At 36.7% G+C, this 24,002-nt stretch overlaps 1 long non-coding RNA gene across 1 annotated transcript; it reads right to left on the bottom strand.

The window, feature by feature from the left end:
- Positions 1–110: 110 nt before the first annotated feature.
- LOC123876463 lies at positions 111–22,795 on the bottom strand. Its single transcript, XR_006798365.1, has 3 exons — positions 22,714–22,795; positions 5,398–5,403; positions 111–123 (listed from the first exon to the last, which is right to left on the bottom strand). It is a non-coding gene; the product is annotated as an uncharacterized LOC123876463 (long non-coding RNA).
- Positions 22,796–24,002: the final 1,207 nt, after the last annotated feature.

The raw sequence follows: 24,002 nt of genomic DNA, 5'->3' as shown, positions 1-24,002 counted from the left end.
GATAACTGATAACGCACGCTTCAAAGCAGTGGACTGTTTAATGTGTAATGAATAGTAGGTATGGAGAGATCTTTTGCTTTAACTGAAATGTAACTCGCACTTGACTGGCTTTTTTAATATTGTCTGATAGGTGCGCAGAAAAGTTGTAGGCCCTAAAAATAGGTCACGAAAGTACCACTTATTTCAACGAAACAGTTACTGAAACAATATCGATACCAGGTAAAAATTTACAACGATATATATATCGCCGGCATTCTATTTGAGAATTAATTAAACGGACCAACAGGGCGTATGAATTTACGGGCTGGCGTGGGACAGACAGACATGCCGGCACGCGTGACGTCACACGGCGTAACATATTACATTATTTGGGGATGCCGAAACCGTAATTTGAGATGTTGCGTGACTTATGAGTTGGAGTTACTGGCATCTACTTGGATATTGTTACGACTTAGGTATGTGTTACCTAAGCATCGATGTATACAGATAGGTACCTATAGAATACTTGGGTATATAGGTATACTAGATATGTGCCGACGGAATTTCCTACCCGCAACATCTCAGACACCATCTGACTTTTTCAAACTTATTCTACCACCGCAAGGGATGAATTTCAAAAAACGCATGTAACTAAATATTTAACAAGTGTACTTAAATCAAAAATTTATTACACCCCCGACAAGTGAAGGTTACAGTAACTAGAAAAAAAAGGCTGATAACTTTCAAACGGCTGAACCGATTTTCTTGGATTATAGCTAAGAACACTCTTGATCAAGCCACCTGAGGTACGGAACCCTAAAAATAAAAAAGCAGGTAAAAGTCTTTTATTTAATAACATTCATTGCTGTAATCCTTGTAATATTAAGTTAGGGCCACGTTGAGAGCTCTCAAGCCCTTATAACTTGTGAAGGGGCCTTCAATTTGCGTTCAGGATTGTCTCATACTGTATCTTGTTGTCTAAATTCTAAGAATGGTCTAAGATCCGGTATTAGAAATATATATCCTCATCTGTTATTCAATAATGATGAATAATATATGCTAGATAGCTTAATGTGTGTGTCATCGCAAATACCTTGCATAACTAAATCACGTTACGATGATGTTAAACAATAAAAAATGTAATGTTTGTTACTCCTTCACGCTAAAACTACTGGACGGATTTGGCTGAAATTTAGATAGATAATATCCTGTATTAGCACATAGGCTACTTTTTATCCCAGAAAATCAAAAAATTCCCATGGGATTTCGAAAAACCTAAATCCACGCGGGCGAAGTCGCGGGCATCGGCTAGATGAAAAATAAAGGTTGCCTACTTTCCCCTCTGCGCGACTATGGAATTGCCTGGTATAAACAAACCACTCCTGAGCAAGACAGACGAGGTCAACAAAGTAATTCTGTTTTCGATTATGGGGTACAAAACCCTAAAAATAAAAAAGCAAGTCAAAATTCTTTTATTTAATATTATTCATTGCTATAATCCTTATAATATTAAATTAAACCCACATTGAGCACTCTCGAGCCCTTACAATTCGCGAAGGAACCTTCAATTTACCTTCAGGATTGTCTCATATTGTACCTACTTACTTATTTTGTTGTCTGAATTATATCAAGGATGGAATAGTAATTACTTAAATGGTTTGAATAAAATAATTTCATAAATGTACCTACATCCAATCCAATAAACCAAACAGTAAACCGGGTCGAACTCACACACACCATTATAGAAGGATTAATACTTTATACTTTATTTTTAGTTTGCAAGGCGGCGATTTTGAACTTTTATTATGTTTTTCTATAGCGGCAATAGAAACACACATTCTATTAAAATTTCAGCTCTTTACCTATTTACGGTTCACAAGATACAGCCCGCTGACAAACAGGCGGATGGATGGACGGTTAGCGGAGGTATAGTATCATAGGGTGCCTTTGGTACCCTTCGAATTGAATGAATTCACTTGTCCTCGTATAATAAAATATACTTATATGAAAGTTTGGATGTTTTTATGTTTGTTACTCCTTTACGCCACAATGACAGAACAGATTTGGCTGAAAATAATGGAGATACCCTGAATACATAGCATACTTTTTAACCCGGAAAATAAAAGCGTTCCCACAGCATTTTCAAAAACCTATTAAAAACATCATCTAGTTTTTTTAAGACCCCCGACCCAAAAAGAGGGGTGTTATAAGTTTGACGTGTTTATCTGTGTATCTGTCTGTGGCATCGTAGCTCCTAAACTAATGAACCGATTATAATTGAATTATTTTTTTTGTTTGAAAGGTGGCTTGATCGAGAGTTTTCTTAGCTATTATAATCCAAGAAAATCGGTTCAGCCGTTTGAAAGTTATCAGCTCTCTTCTAGTTACTGTAACCTTCACTTATCAGGGGTGTTATAAATTTTCAATTTACACTTGTCTATAAGACAGTTTGTATTTTTTCGTTATTAGCTGAATAAACGTAAAACATCTGCTACTACGAACAATAGCCTAATGGGAGATGGGAATCCTCCTTTGAAGGAGTTCTTTAATCGTGTAAAAAATCATTCCCATAACTTTAAAAATATACCTACTAGTTTGACTTTGTAGGGCATCTAGAAATTACGAGTACATTTTTAAATGAGATCTTTCGCTTTATAGTTATTTTTTCACTCATTACTATAGCGGTTTCCCGTTTTTTTTGCCTTTTCCGGTGAACGAGATAAAAAATGAAGATGAACTGGCGAGGTGCAGAGTAAATACGGGGTCAGCTAGTGCTGTGCCGAATGCGGCATGTCGATGGAAGTTATGTAATCACATTAAATACTTTTTATATCTCAACAACAAGTGGTGATAGCCTAGGGGTAAAACATCGGCATTAGGTTCGATCCTGGTCACGCATCTCTAATTTTTCGGAGTTGTGTGGATTTTAAGTAAATATCACTTGCTTTCACGATGAAGGAAAACACTGTGAGGAAATCTGCATGTCTGAGAGTGAAAACTAAAAAGCGAAAGATCTCATAAATGTCTGAGAGTTCTCCATAATGTTCTCATAGGTGTGTGAAGTCTACCAATCCGCACAAAACCCTTCTCATTCTGAGAGGAGACTTGTGGTCAGTAGTGGGCCGGTAATGAGTTGATCATGATGGTGATGAATATCATAAATGTGAAGGTTTGATAGTCCTTCAAGCCTGACTGAATTGATTTTTTTTAGGTATAATAAATGCTGAAGAAAAAGTCAATATTTTTTAAGAAGTACCTACCTACCTACCTCGAGCTTTTTCACCGCCTTTCGCATTTTATTGGTTAGAGGACTGTATATATATTTTTTATAATAAAGTAGCGAGCAAACGAGCAGGTGGATCACCTGATGTTAAATGATTACCGCTGTCCACGAACATTTGCAGCACCTGAGGTACCGCCAATGCGTTGCCGGTTATTCAGGAATTTGTTGTTCCCCCCTTTGAATAACCCCATATTATAATCTAGTGGGAACACCGCCGATTAAAAATCTTATAGTTAAATTTATATCCCTTTGTTTAATTGTACTATACTGAATTTGTCGATATTTCAGCCCGTCCCTACCACCGGCCGCAGACCGCACGGACCGATAAGCACGAAAAGTCACTCCCAGCAAATATATTAGAATATACATTACCCTACGTGACTTTAGCGAAATGAATAGCCCGCCTTCTACGCGTATATTTGATCTACCTTTCTATGTAGGTTCCTGGGTACCTTTTTATGTAGGATTTCGCGTAAGCCATGTAAATTGAATGGCTGGCCCACATACGATATTTAATATTTTATGGACTTTTTAAATTGAATGGGTGTTTTATGCAGACCTGGTTCTCATATATGGAATTGAAGACCATTCGGTACAGTATTTAGAGTGAAATAAGAGTTAGTGAGTTTGATGTGTGCAGCTGCATGCTCTTTAGAATATTATAACTTTGTATTCATCAAACTTTTGCGAGTGTTTTTGCAGTGGTGGTGGCGATTCGGATTGGTTATTTAATCACTACCTTTCACTACTCAATATCTATACTGTAAATGCGAAAGTTTGTTTGTTTGTTGGTTTGTGCTTCAATCACGCTGCAAAGGAGCAAATTTTTGCATGGATATAGTCAAAGACCTGGAGAGTGACATAAGCTATTTTTTACTACGGAAAATCGAAGAGTTCCCACAGAATTTCAAAAACCTTTTTCCTCTTTTTTGGAAGCAGGTAAACTCCTTTGTCTTATCAGTGGTAAATCACATTAGGTCTGCGATATTATTAATTCCTCCGAATGCAGGCACCAATGTAATATAATAAACTTACCTACGTTGTAGCTGAGAACTCCTAGAAGTGCAGAAATGACCAAACTTGTTCTCGTCTAAATAGCATTTTTTCAACCTAGTTGGGCTCCGCTTTCCTACATTTTGCTGCCTTTGCAAGGTCTTGAGCATCCGATTTGCTGAGCTCAGGTTTTCTTTCACGACGTCTAACCTGTGCTTTCTTGGGCAGCCGGCTTCGGAATATTTAGCTTAAGTGACCAACCTTGCTCTGGACTCAAAATTATAGGCCGATCAGAGGATATCAAGAAAGCAGCGGGAAAGACTAAGGTGCTGGTTACGAGAAAAAGAAAAGAATCGCGTGATAATCAATAGGCCTTAATTTTGAAGTAAACTGCAAGAGGCTGCAGGTGACGATTATTTTCAAGCCTTTACAAGCTAGGCCTCGTGTCTTTTTTTAGTTTATAGACTAGCGCCTGGGTGCAATCAGACTTGCTGGTATTTTTTATTATTTTTTATTCACTATAGGCAAGCGCTTGACCAAAATCACACCTGATGGAAAGTGATGATGTGGTCTAAGATGGGACGCGCTTACCTAGAAGGTGCCTATTCACTCTTGTTTTAAAGATACCCGGATTGTAATTGGTAGGAAACACAGATCGCGGGAGAGTATTCCAAACCTTAGCCATGCGTATGAGGAATGAAGACGCAAAACGTTTCGTGCGTGTAGATGGAATGTCGACGACATAAGGATGGAAACTCGCCCGACGTATGTGATGGTATGTGATGATGTAGCCTAAAATCTAGCGCACTTGCCTAGAAGATGCCTATTCACTCTTAACTTGAACCTTTATTAAAAGTGGTTGTCTAAGAAGAATAAAACAAGCAGGGAAAAGTGGTGAACGCTCGTGAGGCGTATAAAATCTTCCCTCATACTTCAAAGACGCTATTTCATGATGACCATGACCACTCTGCTAAGAGTGTTACAGTTACCCAAGTACCCAATTTGAATAAATGACTTAGACTTTGACGAAGAATATACCGACGGATCACTAAACACTTTATTAAACCACTTCACTTTTAAACTGAATCAAATAAATCGGATATTTTTATCACTTTCAAGGAGTTAAGCCCCTACATGTCAACAAAGAACTGATGCTGAATATCTTGAAGCTCCCTTATATAAGGTGTGTTCGCGCTGAAGCCGAAACTTTCAGCCAAGCCGAAATTTTGCATCACTGGTTGCGCCAGAGTGGGCACGCTCCTATACCCTTCGGTGAACGCGTTTTATCATTCAGCATTCTTGTTCAGAAAGGTTTATAATCATGTTCAGTTCATTCCTTTTAATATCATATGCTGCTGGTGGATATCGTTTTTTTTTTACGAACTGTTATAGCAATCCGATTAGGTACTTAATTATTTATTTTAAATTTTATATAATAATAATAATAATAAATATTTTATTTACCAGATTGTGTGTGTAATATTATATTACATTATGTTTATTTACTTTATTTTATTAGTACACCCCTTCCACTTTCTTTAATTTTTATTATCTCCTCACCCTAAGGTTGCCTGGAAGAGATCGCTATTTTAGCGATAAGGTCGCCTTTTGTACATAAATCTTTATTGTTATTTATATATTACTGTCTTGTTGGTGTACTATAAAGAATATTTTACTTTTACTTTACTTTACTTAGATTTCAGCCAACAGCCAACAGCCAAATAGTTATAATCTATACCTACTAGGTATATGAATAACGTGTAAATAAAAAAAACAGTGATATCCTAATGGCTAATAGTTAATATTTCGTCTTTCGTATTCGTTAAGTATATATGTCACAGCCAAAGTAATAAATCCTGATATTATATATATTATCTAGTCATTATTTATAATGTCTACCCAATTTAGATAAACTGATAATTGACACAGAATTAATCACATTAACTAGCAATTTTATATAATTTCTTCGAAGACTTGGATGATGTAATAAAACAAGTAGGTACTTACAGGTAAATATTATAAAATTATATTTCAATTTGCCTTATGCATACCTAACTATATGTGTAGCAATATTATACTGTTTTGAGACTTATTTCGTGGTTTAATGACATAATTATGTATTATAACGGGTACATAGGTTAGGTTAGGTTAGGTTAGGTTAGGTTAGGTTAGGTTAGGTTAGGTTCAAAGTTAGACCGTATTTATTACTTTGGCTAACTTTGAACCGCTATTATGAATAATATCCGGATAAAGTGATTAATTTATTACATTGTCTAGTCAATTTTGATATTATACATAATGACCAGTCATTATGTATAATAGCTATTTAATCACTATGACTGTAACATATATATATATTTCGTGAGTTCAAGTTTTAAGTAAAATATCACTTTCTTTAACCGTGAAGGAAAATATCGCAAGGAAACCTCCGTACTCCAAAATATTCTCCAAGTTGGTGAATCGGTGTGGGATATGGCTTCAATTCTTCTCATTCGAAGAGGGGACAGATCTATGCTCAGTAGTGATTCGGCGATGGGGCGAGACGTTGTTGATGATAATAACTATCTTTTCAATGTTCAACCACTGAATTAATCGATGATTGATGCAGCTTGCATTCCAGGTACTTATAATACTTTTAGCCGTGAGATTTAAACCGATTTTACGTCATGTCATAGCGGAATCGAAAAACAGAAAAAATATCGATGAAACTAGAATATTGATGAAACTAGTATATTTTCTATTTGGCGTCTTTCCAACATTTTCCACAGCTGGCAGGCAGACATATAGCAAGTACCTACTCGGTTACTCTGGCTCTTTCTCACTGGTCAACTGGTTTAGTGGGTTGGAATTTGGAATAAACTAGGCATAGGGATTTACGTATAGGTATTATGGTACGGAACCCTTAGTGTGCGAGTTCGACTCGCACTAGACCGGGTTTTTTTAAATGATTTTGAAACTGCTTCTTCTTAGCTCAGCAGAACCTGCTTTCCGAACCGATGGTACCTAGTCTTCAAATAATTATTATAATATGAGCTAAAATTTGGCGTACATCAAATACTTAAATATATTTGAATATTAGGAATAAGAATGCTACAAACTCAACATAATTTCACAGCAGATTTGGCAAAGACCTGTTACTCGTCAGCCTAATGCAATAAGTCGAAATTACGTACGAACTCACTAGCCCATGAGCATCATACAACTTGAGCCGAGACGGATTCATCAGGCACTAGTTTGCAAATACTTGAGCAGTTAGCTAGAATAGATGAAGATCTTGTGGACAACATTGAAGAAGTACTTCAATAAATAAACAAATAATTAAAAAAAAACCTCACTGCGGTTTGCACTGCGCCTTTTCCAGCCCGTACTAAAAGCAGATAAATCCACCATTTTACTTAATAATTTTATGTACCCAGTGACACTAACGCCATCAAGATGAATCTAATGACGTATCATTTATCAAAATCGGTTGAGCCGTTTAGTAGTTACACGTCGGTATTCGGACATACATACGTACAGGTCAAATACATAACCCTCCTTTAGGGTTCGCTGCAGTCACGTAATATTTTTGTATTTTGAATATAGGTATTGTATTTTAAATTATTATAGATTTTAAAAACTTAGCATAGTGTAAACTCTTTATTTAGCCAAAAACTTACAAATAATAAAAAAAAGTTGAAAAAACTATAACCCGACTACGAAAAAAATGAGACAACTTGAACCCGACTTGGTACAAGTAAAATAATCTAAAAAGAAAGAAACAAGATTGTGCTTAGTGCTATCATCGTCTTGATTGAGATTCAATACAAAGGCCGTGGTCGTGCGTTGTCGACAGCAAAAAGAAAATATTCTGATTTGGTAGACAAATAAAATCATTGGGAATGCCGTCAATCAATCGTCGTGAAATCAAGGATAAGAAATACGCTGTCGACAACGCACGACCACGGCCTTTGTATTGAATCTCAATCAAGACGATGATAGCACTAAGCACAATCTTGTTTCTTTCTTTTTAGATTATTTTACTTGTACCAAGTCGGGTTCAAGTTGTCTCATTTTTTCCGTAGTCGGGTTATAGTTTTTTCAACTTTTTTTTATTTGAAACTTTTCCGTTTTAATAAGTCTATGATGCGACGAATAACCGAGGTCTCGTAAATAGCCAATAGGTGGTGCTGCTGTATGAGAAATAATAAAATTATAATAAAATGGAGTTTCTGTGCGTTGTAAGCAGCTAGTGGCGCCATCTGTTATGTCTAATCGAAACGAATTTAATTATAGTAAAATGGGGTTTCTGTCGCTTGGTATATTTTAATAATAACTATATTTATATTTATGAACTCAGAATTTTTTCCTCTTTCGTTGGACATCCCACTCGACACAATAGCAATAAAAAAAAATTTGAGAGCCTCACTTTTTTTGACGTAACTTCCGTCAGGCCGATTTTTTTCGTATAAAGTATAGCCTATGTTACCCGGGCCATTACAAAGAATCGATTGACACCTCATTCATCAAAATCGGCTCAGTAGTTTAGGCGCTACGGTGGAACACACAGAATCTGGATACAAACATACATACATATTTACATATATACATACATACATAGACTGCTAAAATCATAACCCTTCCTTTCGGCTTTGCCGTAGTCGGGTAAAAAATTACAAAGAGATAGCACCATAGTCCCCGGGGAACTAAGGAGCCAAGCAAAGTTCTTTGGTTCCTCTCTTTCTGGTTGGGTCTTTGGTTCATCGAGATTGTGCAAGTATCAACTCAAATTTTCTCACCACCTCTTTTGATATTAGCTCCTATTAGTACACGGCAACATGATTAATTCATCATTATACAATTTTAGTCTTAAATTATATAATAATAAAGGTTAAATTGTTTTGGAATCCTCCATTCTGTGGTGAGGCACTCGGGTCGATGGTGAAATAGGCGTAAGGATCGTCTTTAGAACTTTGCCCTGACTTGGAAACTACGTTAATATTATAACCCGATACAGTATGTCTACCAGAATCTCATAGATTTTTTAATGTCTTTTTAACCCCCGACCCAAAAAGAGGGGTGTTATAAGTTTGACGTGTGTATTTGTGTATCTGTCTGTGGCATCGTAGCTCCTAAACTAATGAACCAATTTTAATTTAGTTTTTTTTTCATATATAAGTCTATGCTTTTTTCATTGATCGGATGCGAAGACTGATCACGTTGGCACTACCATACAGTATAGAAAAAACAATGGAATGAGGAGATATATTTCAAGCAGATTTTCTTTTATTTTTCCCTAGATTATCTCCCTAAACGTGGAAGAGATCGCTGTTATGGCGATAAAGCCGCTTATACAACTTGTTATTTATGTATTTTATTGTTATTAGATTATATTTTGTGTTTTTGCAGTACAATTTATTCATACTAATACTGCGGGTTTGTTGGTTAGTCCTACAATCATACCACAACAGAACAAACGACGGGCCGTGATTTTTTGTAAGGATGTAGTTAAAGACGGGGAGAGTGGTATAGGCTATTTTTTATCCCAGAAAATTAAAGAGTTTCCACGGATTTAAAAAAAGTTCAATGGTGAAGTCCCGGGCATTAATCTAGATTCTAGTAGATAGTATTTCATTGGAGATCGTAGCATTTAAGTAACTTAATTATCCAAGAATAAAATCTCAAGTGCCTACCCAATTTCGATATTGGTAATAGGTACCTTACCTACCTACTTAGATATCAACTAAATCTTTTGATGATTTAGTAATTTCATTCTTCTTTCTTTCTAATAACCCTCTCCAGACTTGAAAATTTCCTTGGCAACCTCAAGCACATTACAATGAAGTGAGCATGCCATCTCGAACTTTCGGCGACGTCTTGGGGGAAACTTTCCGGTCTGTTTTGGCTACATACCGACTTTATTTGACATAACCCGTCGAAACTTTGTCCCGATATTGCAGGAATTTGAATTTATGACTATTGTACCTATACCGAATAATACTTTCTAACCCCCGACCCAAAAAGAGGGGTGTTATAAGTTTGACGTGTGTATCTATGTATCTGTGTCTGTGGCATCGTAGCTCCTAAACTAATGAACCGATTTTAATTTAATTTTCTTTGTTTAAAAAGTGGCTTGATCGAGAGTGTTCGAGTAGAAAATCGGTTAAGCCGTTTGAAAGTTATCAGCTCTTTTCTAGTTATTGTAACCTTCAGTTGTCGGGGGTGTTATAAATTTTTAATTTACACTTGTCATTTATTTAACCTCTGTAGTCTACCTTGCACTAAAATCTCAAACTTGTTTTAGTGAAGTTGTACTGAAATTTGGAAAATATTGGTATTGAAATATATTTGTATGTGCTGATTCTCGCCGTAAAAAAATACACCTACATAATAGCGTAACGGTTAAATGCGCTTTATCATATTGGATGAGAAGCAGCCTCTAATATTTTCGCGGTTGGTGTCTGTCGTCACAGATTAAATTTTCACCTTCAGCTAACTGAAAAAAATCCATTACTTCCGCCAGATGTCACCAAAATCAAATGTCAGTAGCACAGAGAGGGCATGGAATAGATACCATGCTTTGGAAATAAACTAAATCTTTTTTAAACTGCGTCCTCACCTGCAGAGTGATTCGCTAACTTACTGCACTGAATGCCATCGAGCTTATTTTATAATCCATTTCCAAAAAAATCCATCCAAAAAAATTTAATATCACCTCGTGAAGCTGTAATGTAGAACGCACCAACCTCGGTGGCTATCATTCAGTGTTAGACACTGAGTTAGTGAATCACCTAGCTGGAGGTAATTGACGACATTGAAACGAAATAAATTGGAAACTTGGAATTTAATTGAAACGATCATTTTACAAGTGTAAATTAAAAATTTTCAACACCCCCGACAAATCATTTTCAAATAAATAATTATGTATATCTAGGCAACGTCCATCTTGACAGCTTGACATTTGTCAATTGACACTTGAATATTATGAACCTAAGGGTTATCTAACCTTCTTTTCTACAAGAAAACTAGAAAATAGCTGATAACTTTTAAACGGCTGAACCAATTTTTTTAGATTATAGCTAAGAACACTCTCGATCAAGCCACCTTTCAAACAAAAAAAAGTAAATTAAAATCCGTTCATTCGTTTAGGCGCTGCGATGCCACAGACAGATACACAGATACACAGATACACACGTCAAACTTATAACACCCCTCTTTTTTGGTCGGGGGTTAAAAAATGACATACATTAGTCAAGTTGTTCTCAAACATACTTTTTAACTGACTTCCAAAAAAGGAGGAGGTTCTCAATTCATCGGAATCTTCACTCTTGGATTTCTAATTTTGTTTTAATATGCTCGCTCGACTTCATACCTAGGTAGCTGATACGTGTAGCTAAACAAAAATTATTTTGTACTTTTTAGTGTTTGTGGTTCTTGAAGTCGGTTTTATTTATCTTTTGACTTTTTTTATGCTGTGAACGCTTCCTCAAAGGTAGAGGCATGTCCTGGGTAAAAACCATGCATCAACCAGTACATTCCTTATAAAGTTCAAACACTATATTCAACCCAAAAAATTACTTCGATTTTCGTTTACTTTTGAATGAAGCAGTTTTTATTGATTCCTGAAAATTTTATGCGGTTTTTGAAATGACAATTTTAAGCGGTCTCTACCATCATCCTACTGGAATGGCTCAGCGATAGGTACATTTTAGCCAGGGTCGTTGACTCTCACAAGACCAGAGCAGAGATAATATAGAAATTATAAATTCTCCAAAATATGACATCATCAATCAACTGGTTGCATAAAAAAATAAACTTGAAGCCTCTCCATTACTCTGTCCTCTGTATCACAGAAACACAAAGTTTTTTTAATCCATCTAGACAGACAGACAGACATTAATCAACGTCGATCAGAAGCAGGCGTGGGAGGAAAAATGGAATATCACGGGATTGAAGAGGGTTAGCTGATAGCTCCCATTGTCTTCTGGTCATAATTAAGTGTTTATTGATTTATTTTTGGATTGATTTGGGGTGATTTGATTGGTTTTTACTTTATATTCAAATGCAAGTACCAATAGGGACCTGATAATGAAATAGATAACGATTCAGAATAAAAAAATTAAACATTTACATTATATTTAAATACATTAAAAAAATCATTTAAAAAATCGGAATCGTTAATACGTAGATGATATTAGACGTGGAAATCTAGATAGATAAATATGAATATCTAGGTTAATTCTAGATTTTCTGGTTCTTTCAAGTCAAACTCGCGCTTGTTTTATAGCAATAGCCAACACCAATATAACATTGGTTTTACAAAACCTAAAATCGATATATTCGATCTATTTTCAATGTACCAAAACCAAAAATCTTATGCCATAACTACTTATCATACCAAGCTATTCAGTCAAATCTACAACAAGTGTAAATTAAAAATTTATAACACCCCCGACGATCCAAAGTATTTGAGTTTTCCAAAACATCATTTTCAAATAAATAATTATGCATTTAGGCAACGTCCATCTTGACAGCTTGACATTTGTCTATTGACATAATATTATGAACCTAAGGGTTATCTAACCTTCTTTTCTACAAGAAAACTAGAAAAGAGCTGATAACTCTTAAACGGCTGAACCAATTTTTTTAGATTATAGCTAAGAACACTCTCGATCAAGCCACCTTTCTAACAAAAAAAACTAAATTAAAATCGGTTCATTCGTTTAGGCGCTACGATGCCACAGACAGATACACAGATACACAGATACACAGACACACAGATACTAGCCATTGTGGAGAAATATAAATACTACCTATCTACTATGATATATTCTTTCAGACGAAACCCAAATTCGTTGCCAGATTACCATTAATTAATCCAATTTCTCAACGCAAACCATATTAATCATTCAATCCAAAGTCACCTCTTTAAGAGGGGTCTCTCCGTCACTTGCTCCATACAAACGTAGTTCCAATTTCGTTTGAATATAATTAATTAATATCTGTGCCTGTGGTGTTTTAGAGTTTTCTAAAAATATGTAGTTTTAAAATTACAGGGGCTCAAAGATTTGTATGTGATTTTTTAAGACCGCGTAACTTTGAAACCGAATATTTTAACAGAAATCTGGAGAACCACAGATATAGATATTAGTTTCTAGAATATGTCTGCAAAATTTCATGGACTTTGGTTGCTTAATATTCAAATGAAATTGGAACAGCTACGTTTCTATGGAGTGAGTGACGGAGAGACCCTCTTAAGAAAATTAACATTACCACGGAAGCCACGGGCGACATAACGAACATAAAATTCAATCTAAAATTCTAATTACCCCGGCGTTGGAATTAAAACTGGTTCCGCGCAAAATCAACAAAATAAGAGACAAACAACCTTTGCATATTTCGCTATTAATAATTAGGAATTCTCTATAGCGAGAAATGTAATTTATTCCGATTTTCAGGTTCGGAAATCTGGAGCGAGTGATGGAGAAAATACGGAAAACTTTGTTGCATATTTTCTATAGGTACTTTCTATACCTGAAAGATGAGCGTTACGTCCATTGCATTCGGACAGAAATAAATGAAAATACTTTCTAATATTATAATTGTCATTAAAATGTAATCGTTACAAATATTATAAATATAACATTGTGTGGGGATGTCCGTTTGCTTTGCACGGCCTACCCGTTAAACCGATTTTGAGGCTATAAAGATAGCTTGCATCCCGGGAATAGGCATAGACTAGTAGGTACTTTTTATCACGAAAAATCCCAAAAAAGAGTTCCCACGAAGTCGCGGGCATCATCATGTATCTATTATAAATGTGTAACTCAGACCCTTAGCTTTCACAAAATGTATCACAGAGATAGCTCATTATACTCACTGGAGGCATATAAAAAGTACCTACTTTTTATCACAAAAAATCAATAGTTCCCACGAGATTTTTAAAACCTTATGACGTAATCCACGCAGACGAAGTCCCGGGCATCGACTAGTATATAAAAAAAATTACTTATCTCTTTTTTAGACTTTAATGAGTATTTTAAAATTCCATCTAAAATGTCCGATTTTTATAATAATTGCACAAACACTAACAACAAATAACTATAATTTTATCGTATGGAAATTAGCCGAATTATTTCCTTAAATATTTCAGTAAATTCATTTTCATGAAATATTGTGAAAGTTCACGTTGAAAACTAATAAGATTAATATCTGTCTTCTGAACCAAAAGTTAGCTACGAAACTCGGCGCTACGAAGCTTTCTACGAACATTTTGGTTAGCCTTTCGTGACTTTGCTTTTGCTATGATACATATTATTAAACCAGTGGGTAGGGTAAGTATATTGTTTTTTTTTTCAAACAAGAGTTACCTGCTTGGTTGCTAGGGGATTCGCTAAACCGGTGTCTAACACTGAAGGATAGTAATAAGTTGAAAATAATAGCTTGTGTTTTTTAACGAAGCAACTGATTTCAAAAATATGTAAACAAGGAAACTGTAGTAACTTTAACTTTTTAAATAATAATCTGCAAACTGATTCATCATCATCATCATGATCAACCCATTTCCGCCCCACTACTGAGTACGGGTCTCTTCTTAGAAAGAGAAGGGCTTAAGCCATAGTCTGCCACGCTAGCCCGATGCGGATTGGCAGACTTCACACACATTTAAGAACATGGAGAACTCTCAGGCTTGTAGGTTTCCTCACGATGTTTTCCTTCACCGTTAAAGCAAGTGATATTTAATTGCTTAAAACGCACATAACTGAAAAGTTAGTGGTGCGTGCCCGGGATTGAACCCCCGACCTCCGATTAGGAGGCGGACGTTGTAACCACTAGGCTATCACAGCTTTAGCAAACTGATTACGATTACAATAATCATGAAAAATATACCTTTCAACCTCTTTAAATATTCGCCTATCGTGCGTAGGATTCCTTGGTTGATTAAAAACTAAAATCTATCCATCTATCTATCTATCTATGACCTATCATCTAAGAGCCGATTCACACCAAGCACGTACACGTGACCACGCGCGTAGTGACGCGCGTGAATCCATAGATATGACAGCACGCATTACGTCTACGCGAACGTTCACGTCACGCAAGCGGTGTGCCATATCTCATACAGTTCCATTTACAATTATTTAGTTACCATTACAACGTCATGGTACGCGCTACGTCTACGCTTACGTGCTGCATACGCGTTTTGTGTCCCAGCTTTAAGAGGGCTCTCTCCGTCACTCGTTTCCACTCGTTTCATACAATCGTAGTTCCAATTTCATTTGAATATCAAGCAACCTAAGTCCATGAAATTTTGCAGACATATTCTAGAAACTAATATGTATGTCTGTGGTTTTCCAGATTTCTGTTAAAATATTCGGTTTCAAAGTTACGCGGTCTTAAAAATTTTCATACAAATCTTGAAGTCCCTGTAATTTTAAAACTACATATTTTTAGAAAAATCTAAAACACCACAGACACAGATATTAGTTTCTAAAATATGTCTGCAAAATTTCATGGACTTTGGTTGCTTAATATTCAAATGAAATTGGAACTACGATTGTATGAAACGAGTGGAAACGAGTGACGGAGAGAGCCCTGTTAAACCCAAAATCACGTAAGGCTAAGCCGCCTCCTGAAACTCCTTGCGTATTCGACTTGTCGTCGCCCGCACGCGCCACTGCGCGCGCGCACCGTATAGATCGCGTTAAGAGATTTGCTGAAGGATTGCCGGCTTTGCCCTGGGGGAATAAGTTGATTGTATTATACATTCACCTTGTAAACGTTTTATTTAATCGTCTCCGCTTTCAATATTATAATGTTAAGAGGGCTCTCTCCGTCACTCGTTTCATACAATCGTAGTTCCAATTTCATTTGAATATTAAGCAACCAAAGTCCATGAAATTTTGCAGACATATTCTAGAAACTAATATCTATGTCTTTGGTTTTCCAGATTTCTGTTAAAATATGCGGTTTCAAAGTTACGCGGTCTTAAAAATTTTCATACAAATCTTTGAGCCCCTGTAATTTTAAAACTACATATTTTTAGAAAAATCTAAAACACCACAGACACAGATATTAGTTTCTAGAATATGTCTGCAAAATTTCATGGACTTTGGTTGCTTAATATTCAAATGAAATTGGAACTACGATTGTATGAAACGAGTGACGGAGAGAGCCCTGTTAAGCTTAAAGCTACGGCCACACCTGAGTGTCATGAACGTGTACTTGACGCAAGATTTTAGTACTTACGTGCGTAATACACACCTACGCAACGCGTTGCGACTACAACAGTCACCCATAAAGCTACGTAAACAAGTACCCAAATCTACGCAACCAAAGCTACTACAAAACGGGAACATCAGCCGCGCGGCGGTCGCCTTTCATGATATTTAATGGTGCCATACACACTTACGCCATAAGTCATGATCAAGTTTATCGTCAAGTTTGCAGCGGACTTGAACCAGCGGCGTCCAGTCAACTTTATACCATGCACCGTTAAGTCTGGACGCCGCTCCACGTGACGTATGGCTTACGTAAGTGTGTATGACACCATTGAAGGCGATTTTGAGAGACATCTATTACCGACTTTGTGGGTAGCTACTTGACCACTGACCGTAGCATCTGAGACGGACCTATTACAACTTGAAATAGTGTGAAAAATGCTAATAACCTTATCCATACTAATATTATAAATGCGAAAGTGTGTCTGTCTGTCTGTGTATCTGCTACCTTTTCACGGCCGAACAGTTTAACCGATTCTGACGAAAGATACAGAGTTAGCTTATATCCCGAGGACAGACGTAGGCTACTTTTTATCCCGGAAAATCAAAGAGTTCCCACGGGATTCCTAAAGACCCATCCGCTCAACCGATTTGTATGAAATTTGGTACCGAGATAGCTTGCGTCCATTTATTGACATAGACAACTTTTTATCCCGGAAAACCAAACAGTTCCCACGGGATCTTCAAAAACCTACATCCACGGGGATGAAGTCGCGGGCATCCTCTAGTTATAAATAATTCTTATTACAGTGTAGGCGTAACACCTAAGCCCTAATATAAAACACTTGACTAGTAACCTGTGAGTCTATAAACTCGAATCGAAGCGTATAAACTATTCAGCGACGGTATTTTCCAATGCAATGTTCAAGGCGTGTTAGGAGTTAAGAACTGATGCAGACTGACACGCACTTGAAACTTTGCACGTATGTCGAATATTTTATTATGTAACTTATAGAGTTGTTAATACCCCCTTACTGTCCTTTTTTATTTACTTTACTGTATAATGTTGGACGAAAATTTGAATACTTAACCCAATAATTCCTAACAGCAAAGACGTAGAAAGCGCCTAAGCCATAATATAAAACATCTGGCTTTAACGTGTGAGTCTATATACTCGAATCGAAGCGTATAAACTATTCAGCGACGGTATTTTCCGAACCACCGCAATGTGCAAGGCGTGTTAGGAGTTAAGAACTGATGCAGACTGACACGCACTTGAAACTTTGCACGTATGTCGAATATTTTATTATGTAACTTATAGAGTTGTTAGTACCCCCTTATTGTCCTTTTTTATTTACTTTACTGTATAATGTTGGACGAAAATTTGAATACTTAACCCAATAATTCCTAACAGCAAAGACGTAGAAAGCGCCTAAGCCATAATATAAAACATCTGGCTTTAACGTGTGAGTCTATAAACTCGAATCGAAGCGTATAAACTATTCAGCGACGGTATTTTCCGAACCACCGCAATGTGCAAGGCGTGTTAGGAGTTAAGAACTGATGCAGACTGACACGCACTTGAAACTTTGCACGTATGTCGAATATTTTATTATGTAACTTATAGAGTTGTTAGTACCCCCTTACTGTCCTTTTTTATTTACTTTACTGTATAATGTTGGACGAAAATTTGAATACTTAACCCAATAATTCCTAACAACAAAGACGTAGAAAGCGCCTAAGCCATAATATAAAACATCTGGCTTTAACGTGTGAGTCTATATACTCGAATCGAAGCGTATAAACTATTCAGCGACGGTATTTTCCGAACCACCGCAATGTGCAAGGCGTGTTAGGAGTTAAGAACTGATGCAGACTGACACGCACTTGAAACTTTGCACGTATGTCGAATATTTTATTATGTAACTTATAGAGTTGTTAGTACCCCCTTATTGTCCTTTTTTATTTACTTTACTGTATAATGTTGGACGAAAATTTGAATACTTAACCCAATAATTCCTAACAGCAAAGACGTAGAAAGCGCATAAGCCATAATATAAAACATCTGGCTTTAACGTGTGAGTCTATAAACTCGAATCGAAGCGTATAAACTATTCAGCGACGGTATTTTCCGAACCACCGCAATGTGCAAGGCGTGTTAGGAGTTAAGAACTGATGCAGACTGACACGCACTTGAAACTTTGCACGTATGTCGAATATTTTATTATGTAACTTATAGAGTTGTTAGTACCCCCTTATTGTCCTTTTTTATTTACTTTACTGTATAATGTTGGACGAAAATTTGAATACTTAACCCAATAATTCCTAACAGCAAAGACGTAGAAAGCGCATAAGCCATAATATAAAACATCTGGCTTTAACGTGTGAGTCTATAAACTCGAATCGAAGCGTATAAACTATTCAGCGACGGTATTTTCCGAACCACCGCAATGTGCAAGGCGTGTTAGGAGTTAAGAACTGATGCAGACTGACACGCACTTGAAACTTTGCACGTATGTCGAATATTTTATTATGTAACTTATAGAGTTGTTAGTACCCCCTTACTGTCCTTTTTTATTTACTTTACTGTATAATGTTGGACGAAAATTTGAATACTTAACCCAATAATTCCTAACAGCAAAGACGTAGAAAGCGCCTAAGCCATAATATAAAACATCTGGCTTTAACGTGTGAGTCTATATACTCGAATCGAAGCGTATAAACCATATAGATGTCGATTCTCGATGAAACCGAGAATCCACTCACTCTAGTTCCCTCTACCTCTAGTGTCTTCTACTAAATCTTAACTATTGAATGTACCATCTTTTTTTTTCTCTCTCGTCTGGCTTTACAAAGATTAGCCAATGTCAAGTTTGTAGTTATTTGTAACAAATTAGTTAAACTATACAAGTATGGACCCCGTCTGTGCCGGCGCTCGCCGACATACGCACGGCACCCCCTTAGAGCGCTTTCCAGTCAGTTTTAACAAACAAAAAAACACTCCAAAAAGGCAGAGCACCCCCGCCAGCTAACACCAACACAGACGAAGTCCAATGTACCATCTATACTCACGTATTTACAAGTTGCATTCTCAACCGCGACGCACAGCGAGCGGAGTCCCTATGAAAAAGGATCCCGGATGAGTTCGAAACTAGTCGGGCTTACATCGACTAAATACGTGAGTATAGCTGCTACATTCTATAGGTACTAGGATAGTTTAAACATTAAAATTTGACTAAATCGTTACTATTCAACAGCTAACGTTGCAACAGCTCCACGTAGATCCTTCTGAAATCAAATCGCGGCGCAGCGACGCGAGAGGGCGCGACGTGACGACTTCCGCCCTCTGAGGGAACCGCACGTTTGCCATTTCATTTATTTTATACCTACTTTTGTAACATACTTATCATATGTTGTATAGAAGCAGGAGTTACTTTGCGGACGTCCATGAACCAAAAGCTTAATTTCCTACATGATCCGCTCAACCCATCGATGACTTAACCAGACAAATCTGTATGGTGCAAAATGCAGAATGCGATATGCACCATCCGCCCTCCCACTTTTAAACATGGAGGAAAAGCCAGCCACCAAGAACATCATATCATAGAAATCCAAAAGGTACTTTCGTATAAAAGAACTATAGTACTTCACACTAATATACTTTAGAGCCTCAATAGCTCAACCGGTAAAGGAGTGGACTGAAAACCGAAAGGTCGACGGTTCAAACCCCGCCCGTTGCACTATTGTCGTACCTACTCCTAGCACAAGCCTGACGCTTAGTTGGAGAGGAAAGGGGAATATTAGTCATTTAACATGACTAATATTCTTTAAAAAAAAAAAAAAAAAATATATATATATTATAAAGGCGAAAGTTTGTATGTGTGTGTGTGTGTGTGTGTGTGTGTGTGTGTGTGTGCGTGTGTGTGTGTGTGTGTGTGTGTGTGTCTGTGTATATGTTTGTTACTCCTTCACGCAAAAACCACTGGACGGATTTGGCTGAAATTCGGAATGGAGATAGATAATATCCTGGATTAGCACATAGGCTACTTTTTATCCAGGAAAATCAAAGAGTTCCCACGGGATTTCAAAAAACCCTAAATCCACGCGGGTGAAGTCGCGGGCATCGGCTAGTATCCTATAAAAGAGTCATCTATCTACCTACGAGTACAATAGGTTCGTAGTGGTGGTACACCCCTACCACCCCGGGGCACAAAAAATAGGAGTTATCTCACCGTGATGACAATTCGAGGCAAATCAACCATCCACACGAGAATCGGAACCTCATTTCTTCTTAAACAGCAGTGGTAGAGCGACCACTGCAAGTAGTAACCCAAGAATTCTTTTAACAATCCGTTTGAAGTCTTTTAGTCTACCTTACAGTGACGTAGTTCTGTGCTTTGACAAATTTAAAATAGCAATGACGACGATTCAAATAAATAAATATGTCAAAATTAAGTAAAACTCTTGTGGTCCTTCTAAAAAGTACAATTCACACATTTTGAGAAAATATTTGCTCTGTGTCAATAATATTGCCATGTCGATTCAAATTACATCATCATCAGATCAATTACGATGTCGAAAGTATGATTTAAGTACTTATTCTAAGGGTAAACCGTACCTATGACATGACAGTCGACACAGAAAAATAATATGGCAAGTGCGTTCTCAAAACTCATGCATAACATATCGATAATGTGCCCCAAATATATCTAGTTAAATCCTCACTGATCATGGTCATAGTTAATTCATTTGTGTCCACGGCAATTTTGATCTACATTCTCGGAAAATTTTGAGGAAATCTAGTCACATAAATATATCTAATATTCAAAAGTGATTACTCTATTACTGTTGAGCTTTTTAAAGAGCTTTAAAACTCAAAACCTATGTCACTTCAATTCAAAACATGTAGTACCTAGGTATTTTTTAAATAAAAACTTTACAGTCTACAGTTTCGGTGGTTCCATAAACAATTTCCTTGGCAGCGGATCTCGGTATATTCGCTTAGAAATATAATTTAATCCGAGCACAATAGTCGCATTGGGGGGCAGCCTGCGTGAACGATCGGGATCGGGATTCTACGGGTTTAGGAAAAATGTAGGATAATGTGTAGACTAGGTATTATACCTATTCTATTTTATCACCAGTACCGTAGAAATGTAGATCAACTGAACTCATTGAAATTTCATTTTCTCATCACTAACCATAATACATGTAATAATAATGTATTATGCATTACTAGCTGATGCCCGCGACTTCGTTCCCGTGGATGTAGGTTTTTAAAAATCCCGTGGGAACTCTTTAATCTTCCGGGATAAAAGTAGCCTATTTGCTAATCCAGGGTATAATCTATCTCTATTCTTCAGCCCAATCCGTTCAGTAGTTTTTGCGTGAAGGAGTAACAAACATATACACACACATACACACAAACTTTCCCCTTTATAATATTAGTGTGATTAAATGCGACTATGTTTTGTTTGTCCTTCAATGAGGCTGCAATGCAGCAACGAATTGACGTGATTTTCTGCAAGAATATATTTGGGGTATACACTATACACAGACTATTTTTTATCCCGGAAAATCAGACTTAGGTGTGTAGACCTACCTACCACGGGATTTTAAATAACCTTATTCCACGCTGATTAAATCGCTTAGAGGTACTATTTAAAAACCGTTACAATATTATAGTGTTTATAAAGCAAACATATTAGAGAAAATATTCTTGTTTATGTTATTATGTACGTATTAAGATTTTATAAGATCACACTTTATCACGAGGTTTTGAACTTACTTACTTCAAAGAATTATGAAGTAAAATAAAATAAGTAAATAATTTAAAGATAATTCGCAAAAATTAGGAATATTTTAGGAAAAAAGGAAAAATAAGAATAGAAAGAATGAATAAGAATTCAGGCGACATTCACCGATTGTAAGAGGCGCAATAGGATTTGAGATAACCATGGTTTGTATTCCGTGGACTTGCCAGACCTCGACTAGGACGTACATACAAAGTAAAAAATGGATATGCTATAATAAGTAGCACCAAAAAAACTTCAACTGGTTCACAATGGATCATAAATAAATTAATATTATACCTACCAAGAAACTTTTACTAATATTATCATTATTTATGTTGCTTTGAGCCGCCTTTTTGTACCTTTACAAAAAGGTGGCTCCTCATTTAGCCTCGTTAGGCTAAATATCAACAACTAGCGGCTCTAACATCAGAATATTCATTTATTTAAGGTTTTTTAACGATACATTTTATCTACACTAATATTATAAAGAGGTAAAGTTTTTAAGTTTGTTTGCAGGAAGTAATCTCTGCAACTAGGTACCGAACGGATATCGAAAATTCTTTCACTAGTAGAAAGCTACATTGTTACTGAGTGACATAGGCCATATTATTTTCATTTTGAAAAAAATTAGAGGACCCTACGAAAATTGTAATACAAGCTACCCGTGCGAAACTGGGCGGGTTACGAGTAAATAATACGATTCTCTAGGAGATGCCTCATCCGATAACTATCTCAAAGCCAAGGAAAATGGCACGTGACGCTGTCACGGCTCCTGCTCACCGCATCACCAGCATATAACCAACATAATATAACCGTATGTGACTTGGCCTATTGTCATCGCACAATAGAAGATAATATTTCGATCCATTTTGGCGAGCAAAACCGTGTATTGTGATTGCAGCATAACTCCCTGCCAATAATATTGCTATCTCAAAAAAAGCTTAAAATTCAAAATCACTTATTTAGAGTAGGTAGATACTGTGTGCCTAGTGGGAGTCTACTAGGCACATCTAGTGACAAGTAGATGGCGCTGTTTCAATTCCATACAAAACGCAGTTAACTTTTACGCGATCGAATAGGTTAAAAATCTTCTTGTCACTAGATGGCGCTGTTTCAATTCCATACAAAACGCAGTTAACTTTTACGCGATCGAATAGGTTAAAAATCTCCCACTAGGCACACTGTACTCATTTTGTTGGTCAGAATTGTTGGATTTGTGAGATGATACAGTGGTTATAATTAATTACGTAAACTTAAAACTAAAGCTGCGAAGGTTCCAAGTCTGAGAAGAGCGCACAACTAACTCAGCCTATGGATATCCACAGTTGGACATAGGAGAGCGCCGTTAAGTATAAAAAACTTCAATATAATGAGTACTAGAGGATGCCCGCGACTTCGTCCGCGTGGATTTAAGTTTTTAAGATCCCGTGGGAACTGCGGGATTTTCCGGGATAAAAAGTTGTCTATGTTAATTACGGGGACGTCAAGCTATGCCTAAGTATAACGGATGGACCTTTAAGAACCCGTGGGAACTCTTTGATTTTCCGGGATAAAAAGTAGCATATTATGTCCTTCCCCGGGATGTAAGCTGTACCTTTCGTCAGAATCGGTTAAACTGTTGAGCCGTGAAAAGTTAGCAGACAGACAGACAGACAGACAGGCACACTTTCGCCTTTATAATATTAGTGTGATGATATAACACAACACCCGACGGGAATTTTTATGCCTACGAATATCTTATGAAATTAGATC

Source organism: Maniola jurtina, chromosome 21 (assembly GCF_905333055.1).
Source record: "Maniola jurtina chromosome 21, ilManJurt1.1, whole genome shotgun sequence".
Lineage (NCBI taxonomy): Eukaryota > Metazoa > Arthropoda > Insecta > Lepidoptera > Nymphalidae > Maniola > Maniola jurtina.
The sequence above is the reverse complement of the archived record's forward strand: the minus strand, read 5'-3'. Positions and strand labels throughout refer to the sequence as shown.